The sequence below is a fragment of the Andrographis paniculata genome, unplaced genomic scaffold (genome assembly GCF_009805555.1).
Source record: "Andrographis paniculata isolate CXL003 unplaced genomic scaffold, ASM980555v1 Contig55END, whole genome shotgun sequence".
Classification (NCBI taxonomy): Eukaryota; Viridiplantae; Streptophyta; class Magnoliopsida; order Lamiales; family Acanthaceae; genus Andrographis; species Andrographis paniculata.
This window is the reverse complement of record NW_026137590.1, coordinates 4,754,456-4,774,040: the sequence shown is the minus strand read 5'-3', so window position 1 is coordinate 4,774,040 and position 19,585 is coordinate 4,754,456. Positions and strand designations below refer to the sequence as shown.

Genomic DNA, 19,585 nt, shown 5'->3' with positions numbered 1-19,585 from the left:
ACGATAATTTTATCAAAATAAATTCGATAATCAATTTATCAAAATAATTTTGATAATCACAATAATTTTATCGAAACAAATTCGATAATCAATTTATCTAAATAAATTCGATAATCTCAATAGTATTATCGAAATAAATTCGATAATCACATTGAGTCGAGGTAGAACCTCTCTCCGTAAAAATGAATACGCCCCGATAGTGCCTCCGGTTCGTGGTGTAACGTTCCCAAAGATAAAACAACGTTCGTCTCCGAATTAGGTGGCACCCAATATTTTGGAGCTCCGACGAACTAAAATAAGGTGAACTATGAGCTATGTCTGGAGGCTTAAACAAGGGAGTTTCCGAAGCTTGCCGGAAAACTCGCCGAAAATGGTTGCCGGAGAGGAGAGGGAGAGTAGAGAGAATTGGTGTGTTTTGAAATGGGTGTGAGGGGGACCTTTTATAGGCACCTCCACCCTTGGAATTTTAATGTCGAGCGGAAACTGTCGACTTTTAATGGCTTGTAACCGTCGGCCATAATTTCGGTAACATTCAATAATAAACACTAAATTTAATTTCGGTCATAAATATATTATTTGAATTTTTAATTTCAAATAATTTTTTATCATATATGCATGTAATTATCTGGTCCGGACAGATGGCACGTGCGCCTATGGCCTTACCGGTATTTATATGCCTAACCGCACTATCAACAACCACCATACAACTCACATGCATTTTAACTCACCGAATAATTGGTTACGAAAATTATGAATTTAATTTAAAATTAAATTACATTGATTAAATAATTAACTGATTTTCCAACACCAATAACGTGCAATTAAGGAGACATGAAAACCTAGTCACTCCTAGGTCTATAAAAGGAGAAGACCAGATATTAGAAGGGGTCCTCGACCAGAACAATCTACCAACTTTTTTATTTTTATTTTTCTGTATTTCTACTTTTTTAGTATTTTACTTTGCCACACATATATCAGCTTTCTTTAGAGAGTTCTTTTCAAATCCGCTTGTATTTTTTTTCCCAGTTATAATGAAACTCTACTTTTAAGCTTTTTTTGTTCATCCCAATCAGCGGATTTTCTGTCGATCCCCTTTTCCGCAGGCACAAAACGATCACCTATGGACTTTCTGGAGTACCCTAGGGAACCTTTCAGAGTACACTGACAGATTACATCAGGCCATTGCGAGACTCGGTATATAAGATTTCCATATACAACAAATTGGCACACTTGGTGGGACCACAATTATTTTGTATCTCAGTTTTCGTGGATGCATATGTGGAAATGTCAATTACAACACATCATACCTTCGAGAGGAAGCATTTCCGAGAGTAGAGGTAAGGAACTCAAACATTGTGACACCGGCCCTATTACCGAAAACACATCACACTACACGAAATTATCAATTTTATAACAAAGTTTTTTGTTCCTAAATTCATTTTTTCCGTTACTAATGATATTAGAGACGGAATTAAAGATGGAATTACGTTAGCTACGTGAACTTTAGAAATGAAATTTCGTTACAAATATACTATTTTTTTTGTAGTGTCAGCTCTTGACGGAAGTGAGGGTCCGTCAACGGCCTTATCGGCGTCCACAAGCAGCATCCGAGAGCAGATCAAGAAGGAGTTTCAATCATCTCCATGTGATTCCGTCTTGTTACTAATACATTTCTTAATTATTTATTAATTATAATTTACCTAAATTTTCGTATCTACAATAACATGAACAATTTATCCGGAACGAAAAGAGTACAATATTACAAGTGTCACCAAGCCCGATACATGATTACTGCTTCCATCAAGGCCAAAGGGGACGGGCACTTTTCGAGGCGCACTAGAGGATGCCATGATTGTCCAATGGATGATGTGTGTAGCTCCTTATTATTATTTTATTTTTTTAATGCACTTATGAGGCTTAACTTCTTAATGATTCTCTCTTCTCTTGATTCTTTTATTTCCCAACTACTATAAACAATTAATATATTTCATTTATTTCTTGGATAACCTTCGGCGGTAATCCCCTTCAATCAATTCCTCGTCTACTAACCTCCATAACTACCACTTTCAGTCTCGTTTGGTTACATTGAATTTAAGTCTTCCGCTTTATTATTAGTGCTATATCGTCTTCAATAGGTTTTGGGTCTTTCTCATATATAACCAATCCTCATTTATTTTCGCTAGGCTGAAAATCACCTCAAACCGGACCGGGTCATCCTCCAATTAAACCCAATATCCCTCCATCCTCTCTTGAGTTCTATATTGCCCAACAACGACAATTTGAAGCTCCCGACCAGTAGCTACTAAAATAGTAACAAAAATATTACCAGCAGTGTTTACACTATATCTTTATCTGGATTGATGTAATTGATGAAGTTGCCTTTATTTGGATTGATTGTGTGTTTGTGTTAGCGTTGTACTTGGTGCTTTGATCATATTTGTTGTTCATACCTTTTTTTGGTGGTTTCATGTTGGTGCATCATCTACGGTATTTTTTGTATAAAATCCGAGTACATACGGTAAATTTCTATTCATGAAAGTATATTACTTGTGGAAAAAAGAAATATTTTTTTAGTTCCGGATCTAACTTCTTTTTTCTTTATTATAGAAACATAATTAAACCATGTATATGATTAGTCCTTACTGCTATATGTTTTATTAGTCTTTCTACTGTATATTCTCAAGAAAAAAAAAATATATGTTTTACATCCCCAAAAAATAAAAATCAATAAATAAAAGCTACAAGAATATACTAGTCTAAATGCTTATGGCAGTGCTGTGTGACCAAATTTTGCAATGCTGTTGCTATCTCAAAAAGTATATATTATTTGGGTTTAGTGGAAGAGAACAATCCAATTGTTCAACTCAAGTGAAGCGCAAACTATTGGATTATAAATTCAATTGTTGGCTAAATATAACTATTTGGAGTATAAGTTATATTAAGCTTATATTAAGTGATTTTGGCTTAAATTTATTGAGTAAGTGAGGGCCTATGTTTAAAAACTCGGTAACTTATTAGTAATGAGGCCAATAAGGATATAAATTAGGATGTAATCCTAGGTATACAAAATCCATTACTTTCCATATCTTATCGTGATAATAACGGCAAAAACCCTACCGATTTTCTTAGAAGGGGTTGCGCCATAGGCTTGAAGAACACAATAGAATCATGTTAGATTTATTAACTTTATTTTTATCTCAATTATTTGAACACTACAGATTCTGGGGTTAGAGTTGAATTCGATAAGTTCCAACAATTGCTATAAGAGTCTTTCCATGTTGAATTTTGAGAGATGATGGATTAATCTGCAACCGGAATCTGACTTGTATGGTTTACAGTTCGTCGATTGTCGTGTTTTTTTTTAATGCAACCGTGTTCCACTGCGTGCATGTTTATTAATTTAATAAAATCAAACATGAATCATGAGCATTAATGTTTCTGTTGCTTTGATGTTTAAATCTCGAATGACACCCATATGCAATCATTCAGCACGCATATTAAATCATCTGATATTTTTTTTTTTTGGAGTATCCTAATTAAATCATCTGATTTTTTAATCAAATTTACTTAATTAATGGAGTTTAATTAGGATGAATTATCTGCTTTATATGCAACGACGTAAATTGCTCCAATACCCACACGATCGTTTCATTGCTTTTGATTACAGGTATGGCATCTGATTGCTTATTTATTATTTTTATTGGAACATTTATAGAATGAGATACATGATGCTCCACGCACTTTGATAATTACGTGTGATGTTTACATTAATTATAGCATCATATTTAAATTATTTAATTGTCGAGCACAATCCCAAGGAGCACAAATATCCTGAGCCCGGGCGTGGAAAGGTCTTCAAGTATCTATCCAAATTACAGAAGCACGAGAATTCTCATGGTACTTCCTTCGATCTTGGTACTAATTAAACCATATTATCAATTGTTTGTTGATCTGGATGTGTTTCATGAAATCATATTGTCGATTAACTGGAAATTTGAATCTGGTAGAAGGTGCTAGCTGAATTATTATGGTTTTGTTTAGATACGAGTTTTGGAATTTTGGATAGTTTTCGGAATAAAAGTATGTTTAGATTAGACAGTTTGGAAACTTTTGGTACTATTCATCTAAAAAAACATGGTAATTACTTTTTATGAGATGCATTTACTGGCTATTTCTCACCATTTGGTTCCAGGGCTAATTGCAGTTAAGTTAGATTCGGTGGAGGCATACTGTGCAGAGCCAGAATGTATGAAATATTTCAGCAATGAGAAGTGCCTGAAGGAGCATATCCGGTCATGTCATCAGTACGTTATCTGTGCAGCTGAAGAACATTAAGCGACACATTCGAACGCATGAAGGAGACATTCCCACAGAGAGAATCAAGTGTACGTAGTTTCAAGGGATGCTCCCTAACATTTTCAAACGTAAGCTCCATTCTACTCTAAAATCCGTAATGCCTTGGAGAGCAGAAGTTTTCATTAATATACTGCCTCTCCTGCAGCCTTTGAAGCTCAGCCAGCATGTGAAAGCAGTGCACTTTGAGCTTGCGCCATTTATCTGCCACATTACGGGTTGTGGCATGAGATTTGCATTCAAACACGCCAGGGATAGACATGAAAAATCTGGGATCCATGTATTTACTCCAGTAAGTGATTTACATTGTCGACCAATTAACTTGCTTGCATAAGTAGCTAGCATATGTGAGACTTGTCTCTCGTTGTTCAGGGGGATTTCCAAGAGTCTGATGAACAATTTCGATCAAGGCCAAGAGGCGGCACGAAAAGAAAGTACCCTACTGTCGAGTTGCTGTCGCCGGCCGTGCAGAAAGCGAGCACCGGTTGCGCGGAATCCATGAGCGGCGGCTGCATTAATTCTGTGCAGAATTTCTCGCTGCAATTAATGTCTGCATTTACTGCTCTGCACCCTCAGGTGCTACATTTCTTTCTGCACTCTCTCCGCTCACCCATTTAATTCCTGCATCATTATTTAGCCAATTTTTTGCTATCTTGTGTTTTTTTTTTTTATGCTACAACCTTCTAGAAAATAGATAGTTACTAGTATTTATATGAGTAGTTATCTTCAGATATTTATGGTTATTTTAGAGTTAGTAGCTATTTTTAAAAACAGTTATTTATGGCCGGTTGTAACCACCAAACTTCTAGAAGTTTTTCCTCCTATAAATATCCTCTCTAATTGTATGTTATACAAAATATATATATACCAATATACATAAATATACACACAACTCATCATTCCATACACTCTATTTTCTCTATTTCTTACGAGATTTTCAATTTTGTGTCGCGAGCAAACTGATTTTCTCCTCGTTTTCTTTTAATTTCTGCATATTATTTTAGCTAATAAAATTTCTATCATACGTATCCACATCACCTTCAACAAATAATTCTATGTTCGATTTGAATTGTTCAAGTTTGATTTTGACAAGGATGCGGAAGTGCGATAGAAGAATCGACTATTTCAGCCTAGTTCCGCGTCGTATTCATTAACAGATTCTAAGTAGTTCAACGTAGCTAAGTACGCAGGAGCCTTGTCAAGCTGCTTAGTTGTTGTTCTGAAATCGATTCCGATTAAAGAGAGGTATCAAAGGGGTAGTGCCACTAGCGGCTATTGGGTCACAGAAATGTCCGGTGACAACGGCTTTTTCTTTCATATAATGTTCTTTGCCGGGTGTCGCTGAAGTCTTGTTGTATATCCCCAAAGGTCAAGTACCAATCGAGTTGATATTCGAGCTTAAACGAGCAAATGCGATCACACTCCTTCCTCCGACCCACCTTGCAATTATAAATATATTTTTCGTTATCACACCATCGTCATCCCGCTCATTTCATCTATGGAAATCTAGCCATTAGGGAACGTAAAAGTCACACACAAATGCCTCGCTCCATCCTTTTCGAAATACGTATATTTTATCACTTTTTAGTTAGATTTAATTTCTGCAATTTATCTTTTCAGTTCTTCGATTGCATTAACTTATTGTGCTTTTTCTAATTAAATATAGGATATTCATATATTCCTTGAGTTCGACCCGGACACTCACTGGTTAAAGAGATTTTTTATTTTTGACGAAGTTTTTGGAGTTACTACGCGAACATGCACGATACTATTTTCATTTTATACATATATCATTTTTTGTATCTTATAGATATTTTTAAATCTCCCAAAAATCTTCGATCAGTATCGAACTTCGTCGGTTGTTTGTTCTTCGCAGGGCCAGGATTATTGAAATGCCTAAAATGTTACACTTTCTCCCTTCTGAACATCTGCTCCTATGAGGCTCTCTGGTTTCCCCAAATTCAGGCTACAAAGACCAGGCTTCGTTCCAGCTCCTTCTGTACTTGTTGAGCAATCACCATCAAGGTTCTTCATCGGTTCCTCCATTAATGGATTTCTGAATGAAGAACTGGGAGATGTAGTTCCATGTATTGTGTATTTATCAGCAGTACTGCAGGAAAACCGTACTGCAGGAAAACCGTACTGCGGACTTGCTGTAGACCATGGAGGAGTTTGTCTGTGATGAATAGAAGTTGAAAAAGCCGTATACGGTGTACTTGTTGAAGCAACACTGCCACTCTGGCTCCGAAGCAGTACATTGATCCTCAAATCATATGCATTTCTGCTCTCCTTTTCTGACAGTACACTCCACGTCTCTGACAGTATCTGAAATGCACCGTCTGCCCATACTGACTTGTTCTTATCAGGGTGCAGGGAGAGGGCATTCTTCGGTACTGTCATGATAGAAGAAAAAATAATTTTACCTTGTTTGCCAAATCCATTTATACGGTCTAAAGTATAGTACAATGGAATCTATAAATAAGGAAAGACTATATTTACTAAAAAAAAAGAAGGATATGAAGAGCACTAATTTAGCCTAATATAAAGGCACTAATTGTGTTTAATACCCCCGCAAGCGAAGCGTGGGATTAGAGAGGACGCGAAGCTTGGATCTAAAAAATTCAAACAACGGACGCGGTAGGCTCTTAGTGAAGATGTCGGCAAGCTGATAAGTAGAAGGAATAAATTGAGTTCTCAGACGACCAGCCTCAACAAGCTCTCTAACAAAATGAAAGTCAGTATCAATATGCTTTGCACGCTTGTGGGAGATGGGATTTTGATTAAGAAAGAGGGCACTCTTGTTGTCACATAAAAGAGCCGGTGGCGCTGAAGGTAGAGAATGAAGTTCATGAAGAATATTGCATACCCAAATAAGTTCAGCAGATGTGTTGGCCAAAGCGCGGTACTCGGACTCACAGCTTGACTGAGACACAATTGACTATTTCTTTGCACTCCAGGAGATTAGATTTGGTCCCAGAAAAACAGAATAACTATAAGTGGAACTCTTAGTGTCCAAACAGCGCGCCCAGTCAGTATCGGAGTACCCAAGAAGAGTTGACTGGCCCGGAGAAGGCGAAGACGGACTGATACGAGTGGAGGTTAGGATAAACCATAACCAAGAGCACCCTTCACGTATCTGAGGATGCGTTTCACTGCTTGAAAATGTTCAATAGTGGAACATTGTTGGAATTGACTCACAGTATTGACGGAGTAAGAAATATCTAGGCGAGCTATCGTCAAGTACTGCAACGCACCAACAAAGGAGCGAGAGAGAGTAGGATATGGAAAATCAGCACCTGTAGAAGTGAAGGAAGCTCCTGGCGCCAGAGGTGTAAAGATAGGCTTTGAGTCTACCAAATCAGCGCGAATAAAAATGTCTCTAGCATATTTAGATTGGCTGAGAAATAATCCTGAAGAAGGGTAGGTGACCTCCAAACCGAGAAAATTGCTGAGGCAACCAAGATCTTTAATCGCAAATTATGTGCTTAAATGAGTCATTAGAGCACGAAGCGAGGAAGAATTGTTACCGGTAACAATGATATCATCAACATACATGAGTAGATAGATAAGAACCTCTTGGCGTCGAAAAATAAAAAGAGAAGTGTCAGCTTTACTGCATATGAATCCAAGATGAAGGAGAAAAGTGCGAAACCATTTATACCCAGCTAGAGGAGCTTGCCGAAGGCCATACAATGCCGTTCAAAGACGGAAAATGTGAGTAGGATGAAAATAATCGACATAACCAGGGGTTTGTTCCATATAGACCGGCTTATCAAGAAAACCATTTAGAAAAGCATTTTTTACATTGAGCTGCTGTAATGGCCAGGAACGCATAACAACAAGAGATAAAATAATGCGAATGGTGGATGCCTTCACCACAGGATTGAATGTGTGGGTGAAATCATAACAAGGAACTTGGCTGAAACCCTGAGCGACATGACGAGCTTTGTGGCGATCCACTGAACCATCGGCAAGAAATTTAGTGCGATAAACCCATTTTGAACAAAAAATATTTGTATTTAAGCGCCGATGAACTAAGTCCCATGTCTTATTGCGACGGAGAGCATCCATTTCTTCATCTATAGCTTGAATCCATTCTAAGTTTTTTAGAGCAGTCTTAATTCCTTTTGGTTCGGTAACGGTAATAAGAGAAGAATATAGAGGATTGAACTCAGTAAGAACAATATCGGCCGGGTAGCGAGGTTTGAAAATACCCGATTGAGCACGAGTTTGCATCGGATGAATGCGCATGAGAGCAAGTGGTGGCAAGGGATTGGCATCTTGTTGGAGTGGCTGTGGATTCACATCTTGTTGGGGTGGCGGTGGAGGATTAAATTCTTAATTGGTAGGAAAAGACACATCATTAGGGTGGATAACATATGGCGGTGGTGGAGAGTTGTTGGTTGACATAAGAGGGGCATTGATAGAATCAGAATAGGGTACTTGAGAAGGGCATGAGTCAGATGCATCAAGGAACTTAAAAAAAGTGAGGTCTAAATAAGCTTAAAGGGGCTGGAACGAGCAAACGGGATATTTTCTTCATCAAATCGTGCATGCCGAGTGATATACATACGGCCATAAGATGTGTCAAGACAACGAAAGCCCTTATGAATGGTGTTGTACCCCAGAAAAACACATGGCACACTTCGAGGTTCAAACTTAGTCTTAGTGTAGTCCCGTAAACACGGGTATACTCGGCAGCCAAATACATTAACGCAGTCATAGGCCGAAGTCCGACCAAAGAGTATATCAAATGGGGACTTATTTGAAAGGACCCCCAGTAGGTAATCGATTTATGATGTACACCGTCATACTAAAAGCATCAACCCAATAGGAGAAGGGGACAGAGGAGTGAAAAAGCAAGGCAAGACCCATCTCGGTGATGTGACGATGTTTTCACTATACTCTACCATTTTGTGCTGGAGTGTATGGACAAGACATAAGATGTCGAATGCCACATGATAAAAACCGTTGTCGCAGACGGGTATTCGTGAATTATGTACCCCCATCACTCTGAAATTGCTTTATTTTTCTAGAGAACTGATTTTCAACAAATTTTTGAAACATCAGAAATACGTCCACAAAATCTGACTTTGCATGCAATGGATAAAACCAACAGAAGCGACTGTGATCATCTATAAAAATAGCATAATAGCGAAAACCAGCAGTGGCGACAACCGGTGTTGGACCCCATAAATCACAATGAATTAAGTCCAAAATACCTTCAGCACGTTTATCATTTACAATGAATGGTAAATGAGAACTCTTAGTTAATTGGCATATCTGGCAGAGTGATGATAAAGGAATTAAAGTAGTAAGAGACAATAATTCTAGTATATCTCAATAATTCAACACGTAAGGCTATTATACTATTTGTTCAAACTTATCAAAAATTAAACCCTAAGTCCAGGATCTGTCGTGTTGAAATAATTGAGATAAAATAAAGCAAATAAATCTAACCTCATTCCATTAGCACTATCAGATTTGGATCTACAAATTAATAGAGGGTTTTGTATTCTTCAAGCCTATGACGCAACCCCTCATGAGAAGACGATAAGGTTTCTGCCGTTACTCTCACGATGAGATATGAAAAGTAAAGGTTATGTGTAGACTTGGGATCACAACCCTAATTTATATCTGTTATTGTTAATTGACCTCATCACCCAATTAATAAGTTACCAGGTTTCTGCACATATATAGGAGACATGCACTTACTAAATATATTTAAGCCCAATAAATTTATAAATCATTTAATATAACTAATAGCTCAAATAGTTACATTCAACCCATAATTGGATTTATAATCCAATACATTTGATTAACAAAACTCTTAGGTCCAGTCTGTACAAAAGCAAAAGCTGAAGCGGTTTTGAAGGTAACTTCTGAAATGAGCAAAAATATTTTTCAATTAAAATTACAAATTTATCCTTAATAATAATAATATTAAATAATATAAAAATAATTTATTTAGATATTATATTTTAATAAAAATTTAAAAATATAATTATATTGTTATTTTTAATTTATATATTAAACTTGGATTAAAATTTAAAATTGAGATACCAAATTTAAATTGGAGTATATAAAATTTTTAATTATACTAAAATTATTAAATATAATTTATAAAAATTTAAAATAAATTATAAAATACAAATAATTTAATACTATTATATTGTAATTTTATTTTAATTGATATATTATTCTTAAATTAAAACTTTAAAATATAAATAATCAAATTTTAGAAAAAATATTTTATATACTATAATTTAAAATCTTTAAATATAATCAATAAAATTTAAAATAAATTATTAAAGTTTTATTTAAAAAAAAAACTATTATATTAACATCATGTCTATTTGAGTAATTTTAACTGTTTAAAAGCACCTCCAACTCTATAACGTCTAAACAGTTTATACAAAAAGTTGCATTTATAATGATTTATCCAAACACAAAATTGAAGTGTTCTGCTTTTGGCTTCCGCTTGTACTTCTGCATTTGACTTCTACTAATTTTTTAAGTTAATCCAAATGGGCTCTTAGTCCATTGTTAAATAAAAAGAGCCCTTATGAAATTATTCACAATAAGAAATTTGTTCAGGATGGACGGAGAGTCTTTGGCTGCCTCTGTTATGCTAGTTTGTTAAACTGTAGCGATAAATTTCAGCCACGTTCTGTTAAATGCAGTTTTTTGAGTTTTTCTGAAAATAAAAAATAAAAAGATAAAAATTGTGAATTTCTTAATATTAAAACTAACACTCTCTTGTTCTCTGTGCAGTTTTGTAAGACAGGTGTTTCTCTTTATAGAAATTTAGTCTGTTAGTCCTATTGATACTTTTCCTCAGAAAATCACTTATCTTACACTATCTATGATGACTATTTTGAGATTTGTGAAGTTAGTTGTCTGGAAATTCCGTTGGATAAGGTTTTAATGTCAACCGGCTATTGACATCAATAGCAACACAAATTCCGTTGGATAAGATTTGAGAAACTATTGTTCCTAAGACAAGCGAAAATAGAAGAAAGTCCAGTAGGACTTCTCTTCCTCCACCATACCTTCGTGACTTTGAGGTCTCTCTAGGTCAAGCTTCAGTTAAATACCCTATCCAAAGTGTCTATAGAACTCCTCTCAGCGTGTTTATGAATGCCACTTGTCTTCTCACTAATAAGACAAAACTCTTGAATATAATACGGTCCAAGAGGCCCTCCTTGATCCTAAATGGAAAAAAGCTATGAACCTGCTGTTCTAGATAACAAAACTTAGGTCATGTATGATTTATACGAAGATAGAAAAGTTGTAGGTTGTAAATGGGTCTACAAAGTTAAATATAATTCCGATGCCACTGTTGAGCACTATAAGGCTTGTATTGTCGCCAAAGAATGTAGTCAAAGGTAAGGGTTCCATAGGACAAAAATCTTGAATATAATACAGTCCAAGAGGCCCTCTTTGATTCTAAATGGAAAAAAGCTATGGACTTTAACATACAGGCTCTTCTAGATAAGAAAACTTGGGTCATGTATGATTTATGCAAAGATAGAAAAGTTGTAGGTGGTAAATGGGTCTACAAAGTTAAGTATAATTCCGATGGCACTGTTGAGCACTATAAGGCTTGTCTTGTCGCCAAAGGATGTAGTGAAAGGTAACGGTTAGACTTTCACAAGAAATTCTCCCATGTTATGAAGATTGTAATTGTGAGGTGTGTTCAATCAAAAGTTGTTACATGAGATTGGAAGGTATTTTAGTCAGATGTCAGTAATTTTTTTCTATATGGAGATTTGTGTGAGACTGTCTACATGACACCCCATGAGGGATATCCTGAATTTTTGAAAAACAAGTTATCTCCTAAAGAAGTCATTCTATGGGCTTAAACAAATACCTAGACAATGGACTGAGAGATTAAAATCAGTTATGCATGAGGTTTCAAAAGTCTTTACATGATTATTCATTGTTTACTGTGGTAAAGATAACACAATCATTATTGCCCTTCCGTACGCTGATGATATCCTTCTAACAGGTAATAATATTAAGGGAATAATAATAATAATTTTCAAGAATTTCTTGCATGAAAATTTTAAAATAAAAGATCTAGGCACAATTCACTATTTTCTTGGGATTGAGTATATTAAATGTGAGTTGGGTCTTGTGTTCTCACGACGGAAATACACTCTCGAGTTATTATCTGAATTTGGTCTATTAGGATGCAAACTTGCTCTTGTTCCTATGGAACAACATTTAAATATTGATAATATTGTTACAGCTACTGATCCTCTACTTGATAATGCTGGTTTGTATCAAATGTTCATAGAGAAGTTGATTTATTTGACCTTGACAAGGCCTAACATTGCTTTTGTTGTTCAAGTGCTTAGCCAATTCATGCATCAACCGTAAAAATCTCATATTTATGCTATTGTTAAGTTATTGAAATATCTAAAATTTTCCCTTGGGCAAGGCTTGCTTTTCTCTAAATCCTGTGAGATCTCAAACTTAAAGCTTATTGTGATTCTGACTGGGCATCATGCCTAATTTATAGAAAATATGTTATAGGATTTTGCATATTTTTGGGGGGGACTCATTGGTGTCTTTCAAGAGCAAAACATAATCAACAAGCGGACATCGACAGAGGCTGAATACCAAATTATGGCGCAGACATGTGCAGAAATTAGTTGGATACTTGGTATTTTTATAGATTTAGGTTTTAATCATGATAATGTTGTCGATCTTCTATGTTATGATAATGTTACTCTTCAAATGTTGCTAATCCTACTTTTCGCGAGCTAACGAAACATATTGAGATTGATTTGATTGCCACATGGTAAGAAATTACATTACAAAGAGGATACTTGCTACTAAATTTGCGTCATTTGAAAAACAACAGTTTGCAGACTTACTAACCAAGAGTTTAGATAGTAAGTCTATAAGTCAATTATGCAAGCTTAACAATTTGTTTGATCTTTTTCAGGTTGGCCTTTCGAGTTAGGGGGTGTTAAATTTGGAATTCTTTTGTGTCACTTCTCAGGCTTTAGTCCAAGTTCTTCACTGCCTATTGCCTATTGGGCCTTGCCCTTGAGCCTGACTACATATATGTATATATATTATATATAGATATATATATATTAATCATCTCCATCTCCATTCTCTACCAATACTACTACTCATGCTGCTACATTCAATTGAGTTGTGCCTTAGTTCTGTCACCGTCTTCCTCTTCCTCTATACACAATTCACTCCACACACAGAGCACTCTATCGTTTGCCACCATTAATCGATCGTTTATACACTTTTTGCCCACTATTTGTGCATGCTCCTCACGCAATTTCTAGAATCACTTCATCTTCGCTCAGTCTTTATCTGATCTTTAAACGAGATTTCTTCACACTACATCCTATTCTCTACTACAATCACACTTATTAGTTTATTCTATCATTTTTAGTCCCTTGCATGTTACTTGTTTCATTGAGGTTGCTAGTTTGATTTTATGATGTTTTTTCCTGGAGTATAAGTGTTGAGGAAGACACTACGAATGTTGATTTTCAGTGCTAATACTTGATATGGTTGTATCGGTTGATTTAGTTACTTTTATATGTTCGATTACTTTTTCTGTGATCGGTTTATAGAGTGTTCCTTAGAACATTGTGCCTTCTCATGTGTTGATTAGCTATTATTTAATCATTTTTTATATAAGTTGTACTCTTGAAACACCTTCCTTGAAAAGGTGGCCGAACAATGACGAGAAAAATGCAGAAGGTTGGAGAGGAGGGGCCTGCGGCACGCAAACGCGGGGAGGTTAGCGGAGATCCTTTGAGATGTTTCGGAATCTTCCGGAACATTTCGGAACCTTCTGGAATATTCCCAAACATTCTAGAAGTTCCTAGATTGCCCTCCGACCGAGTTGGTGTTTATCCATTAGACTTAGTTTATCCGTATTTCTTTATTTAGCTCTTTTTATCCGTATCTTGTATAGATAGAGTCTATCATAGTGTGGATATGCTTTGGCCTATGTTAGGCCCGGTCCGTTATAGTGTCTATATATAGGAGATGACCCCTTAGTTGTACTTCACTTTTACTTTCAGAAAGATAATATATATTCTACTTTGCCTGGTGCATCTTGTGGTGTTTTTGCTTTCTAACTTAGAATGGAGTCATGTGTGAGGCTGTACTAGCGAGTTTCTCGTGAGCGTCAAGGAATTGCTAGGCCGATGAGAAGGTGTTTGATGAGAAACCATCTGAGCCGTTAGAAGTGGTATCAAAGCTGCGTTTAAGGGATGGAGACCGACAAGTCCGATGTTGAGTTCGATGTTGAGAACCAGGTCCCAAGGCAGGGCCGGAGGAAAGCGACGGACCAGTCTATAGATATCATGGGATCATTCGAGAACAAGTTGGTCAGGGTGGAGCTGACCGTCGGAGATCATCATGACAAGCTCGATGAGGTGGAGCAATGTATCTGTGAACTCGAGGGCAGTGAGTTGGACGATGGGATACAGGCCTCGGTCAATGCCGAGAATGAAGAGTCTCGGAAATGGGAATTGACGACAATGGAGCTTACCAAAGTGCTGAAGGCCGAGGTAGTCACTCTGAAGGAGATCGTTGTGGAGTGCAAAGTCCAGATCGCGAGGCTGGAGAAAGAAAATGTTGTAGAACCTTCGAATTTCCAAGAGGAGTTGGCAATGTTGAGGGCGGCGCTAGCTGAACTCTAGGCGAGGAGACCGATCGGGGTTGCCTTGACAGCCCCAATAGGGAATATACCGTGCCCGGAGAGTTATTCCGGCGAGCGGAAGGCTTGAGCTGTGGATGATTTTCTCTATGATATGGAGAAATGCCTCGAGGATTCTGACATCATGGGAGATGAAGCCAAAATTCGAACGGCATCTAGGTTCCTAAAAGGCTTGGCCCGTAATTGGTGGAGGCGGAACGAGGGGATACGTAGAAATAAGGGAGGCATCACGACTTGGAGAATATTCAAGCGTGAACTTAAGGAAAAATTTGCACCGGACGATGCAGGGGAGAAGGCGTGGTGTACAATTCGTCGGCTAGAGCATCGAGAGGGTCACTTGAAGGAGTACATCGAGAAGTTCTCTGATCTATTGCTGGATGTGCCAAATATGTCCCTTAAGGAGACGTTGTTGACATTCTTAGATGGCCTAAGGCCGTGAGCTAAGTTGAGGATTAAAGAAAAGCTCCCTTCAAACGTCAACGAAGCAATCAGGTACGCTCAATGGTTACTTGAGGTTGAGCGAATAGAGCCAAATAAAGACGACAAATCAAGGAGGATTAACCAAGGCAAAAGTGGGGAAGACCAAACCTTATAGACTCCATGGGCTAGTGATACTAGCGAGACTTGGCAGCAATCCGCAGCTAGGGTCGGGAATGCGAGAAGGCCAGACCCAACGTATGATAGGTGTTTTTTCTGCAGTGCAGGAGCAAGGATCACTATGCTAGGAATTTTCCAAGTCGATAAGGCATTGTAGTGTTGGATGTGCCGCCGGAGGTGACAGAAGGTCGGGTAGCCTGCACAAAAAAAGGTGGCCCCTGCTTACACCCTTAAAGGAAGGATGCTCGTTAAAGCGTGGATAGGTGGAGTGTTGGTGACATGCTTGCTCGACCCGGGCGCTAAAGACAACTACTTGAGCAGAAACTAGCCCGTAGGATTGGCCTACTGTGGGTACCTTCTGGAGGGCGATTCAAATGAGTCAATGGTGGGTGGACTCCCATATCTGGTGTGGCAAGAGACCTACCCATCCAGCTCGGCGATTGAAGAGGTATGGAACTATTCAGTATAGCTCCTATGGATGAGTATGCGGTATTTATAGGGATGAGTTTCATGGACCATGTCAAGCCCATAATAATCCCGCATGAGCAAAGGTTCACAATCACAGAAGGTGAGACACTGTGTAACGTGACGGTTTATAGGAAGAGGGAGACCAACTCGAAACAAATTAAGAAGGGTCGGAGAGAAAGGGATTCGACTCTAGCGGCTATTTGGAGTGACGAGGACATCCCTAGTGATTGTGAGCGAGATGTCGGAGGCCCGCCTAATGACCTAGGGCAAGCCCTCGAGGGAGTCGAGGAAACCACATGGGATGGTCTGCCTAAGTGGTTACACCCTCGGAGGACGATCAATCATGGTGTCAACTTGGTGAGTGGAGCAAGACCAGCCCCTCGGTCTACGTACCGAACATCCCCTTATGGGTTACTAGATGTTAAGGAAGAGCAGTGTGTGTTCCTCTCGGAGACTGAGTTCAAGAGCGAACATCGACTTGGAAGGATGAATGGTGTGACAGACGCTTTGAGTTGCAAGAAAGTGTTTGAGTTCCAGCCGGTAATACCGAAGAAGCTAGTAGGAGTATATGAGGGACCAAGCCAGCCAATAATACACCTTAGCAAGAATTGGAGAAGTCGTGTAGGAGGCATCGAATTCAACCTGGAGAAGTCTCGGCGATGAGTGAAGACGTGGACAGGCTAGAGGAAGATGTTCTGAGAGTCTAAAGAAGAAGACGTGGGCCTCATAAAGGCACGCCGACTTGGTTGTGTTCGAGGAGTGCATAGGAGCCTCACGTACAGGTACAGATACCCAACCCCAGTGCAGAACAGAGGCGATAAGGTGGCGGAAGAGATCGTAGAGGACAAGGGGGCCCAACACCAGAGCGACCACCATTGAGAAGAGATATCATGTGAGAATGTCACGACACCAAGTATGCCGGACACCCAGGCGTCCAGAGGACCTTGGCCCTCCTCCGAGAATGCTACTATTGGCTGGGCATGAAGGGGGACATGAAGGAATATGTCGGGACATGCCTTATCTATCAGCAGGTTAAGGTAGAGAACCAACCACCCACAAGATTGTTGCGGCCCTTGCCGATACCTGGGAAGATGTGGGAGAGCATCTTTATGGACTTTATTGTCGGGTTGCTAATGTCCATGGGTTGTACGAGTATCCTTGTGATGGTGGATCAGTTGTCGAAGTATGCGGAGTTCATACCCGCACCGAAGAAGTGTATGGCAGAGACGATGGCCAAGCTGTTTATGGATCATCTCGTCAAGAATTGGGGCTTACCGAAAAACATTATCAGAGATCGAGACTCTCGGTTCACCGAAAGGGTATAAATGGAGTTTTTTTTGTTATTGGGGTCAGAGTTGAAGATGTCCACGATGATGCACCTCCAGACCGATGGACAAACGGAGCGTGTCAATCACGTGCTTGAAGTGTACCTGCGGCACTATGTCATGGTAAGCCAAATGGATCGGGCCTCTCTCCATAATGTTGTGCAATTTTGCTTTAATTTGCAGAGGAACGAGAGTACGGGAAAAGGTCCATTCGAGATAGTGCTTGGTTTCCAGCCTATGGCGCCGAAGGATTTGGTGGAAACATACAAAGGTCCGAGCCTGCTAGCATTCCACTTTCCCAAGTGTTGGCAAGATCATGCAGAAGTGGCCTGACTTTACTTGGAGAAGTCTCAAAAAAGAATGAAGAAGCGGGCCGACAAGAAGAGGGTGTTTCGAGAATTCGGAGAAGGGGACATGGTGCTCGTAAAGCTATACCAAGACGGCCGTGTTCGAGGAGTGCACAAGGGCTTGATGCGGAGATATGAAGGCCCATTCCCGATGCTGAAGAAGGTTGGCGAGGTGGCAAACAAGGTCGAGCTTCCGGAGGCCCTATCCCAACTCTACCCCATATTTCACGTCAGTATATTAAAACCATATCGCGAAAATGTTCAAGATCCAAGCCGGAGGAGTCGACAAAGGGCACCCCAAAGAATGCGGACGGCGTATGACAAAGTAGCCAAGGAGATTGTTGCAGATAGGGTTGTTCGACACAAGAATAGACCACAATCGACGGGGTACGTGGTCAAATTGCGTGATTCCGAGATGAGTTGGGAGCTTGCGAAAGACTTATGGAAGTTCGAGGAGCTTGTCCGAGATTTTGAGGCATTGAGGGCAATGTTTGGTTTGAGCGGGGAAGGATGTCCCGGACCGAAACAGTGGCTGAGCAATGCCGAAGAAAATACGGAAGGTCGCCGAGGAAGGGCCTGCGGCGTGCAAACGCGGGGAGGTTGGCGGAGATCCTTCGAGACGTTCTTGAACCTTCCGGAACCTTCTGGAATATTCCGGAATATTCTAGAAGTTCCGAGATCGCCCTCCGAACGAGTTGGTGTTTATCCATTAGACTTAGTTTATCTATATTTCTTTATTTAGCTATCATTATGCGTATCTTGTATAGATAGAATCTATTCGAGTGTAGATATGTTTTGGCCTATGTTAGGTCTGGTATGTTAGAATGTCTATATATAGGAGATGACCCCTCAGTTGTACTTCACTGTTACTTTCAAAGAGCTAATATATATTCTACTTTGTCGGGTACATCTTATAGTGTTTTTGCTTTCTAACTTACAATGGAGTCATGTGTGAGGTTGTACTAGCGAGTTTCTCGTGAGTATCGAGGAATTGCTAGGCCGATGGAAAGGTGTTCGAGGAGGAACCATCCAACCCATTCCGCTTATACTCTAGAGTGTTTAAGTAAAGATTGATCAAAGTGTAAGTGTAGATTTGCGTCAGTCCTAGTGAATTGAACTTCATTATAGTATGTTTAAATTTGTGACATGAAAAATTCAAATAAAAAAAAATAATAATAATCCTCCTCCATCCATCACATTATATAACTATTCTTTTTTGGATAAATTTATCCATAATTTATTAATAGTAAATAATTTTATACACCAACGATATTAGTAGTCCTAAGTTAGTCAATAATAATCAAATTGTTACTATTTTTTAAACTTATTTCACTATTTTTTTTTTTTTATTTATTCTACTATTTTCTTTATCATTCTTATAATAAATATTCTATAATACTCCTATTTTATATTTTATCTACTTTATTTTAATATTAAATATCATTATTTTTAAATTTGTGTAGTTAACCAAATTTAGATAATTTTACGAGATGAATGAAGTATTTTTTAAAGAAAATATGATAGCGATTAGATAGTAATAGAAGAAAATAAAACCCTCAAAACAATGCTTTGCAATTTTTTTTCTTTAAAATATTATTCAATCATATATTTGGAATTTCTTTTTTCTTTAAAATATTAGTCAATCATATATTTTCCAAATAGAAAAATTCTTTATAATCTATTTATAATTTGGGAGGATTGGCATCATATTCTCCATGATCTAAAAATTGCACAAAATTTTATCTTAGTTTTAGAAAATATTGCACATAAAATTCCTAAAAAATTGC

The 19,585-nt window shown here is 38.2% G+C and overlaps 1 pseudogene; it reads left to right on the top strand.

The window, feature by feature from the left end:
* The first annotated feature begins 3,758 nt into the window (after positions 1-3,758).
* On the top strand, positions 3,759-4,971 carry LOC127256252 (transcription factor IIIA-like; annotated as a pseudogene).
* The last annotated feature ends 14,614 nt before the right edge of the window (positions 4,972-19,585 follow it).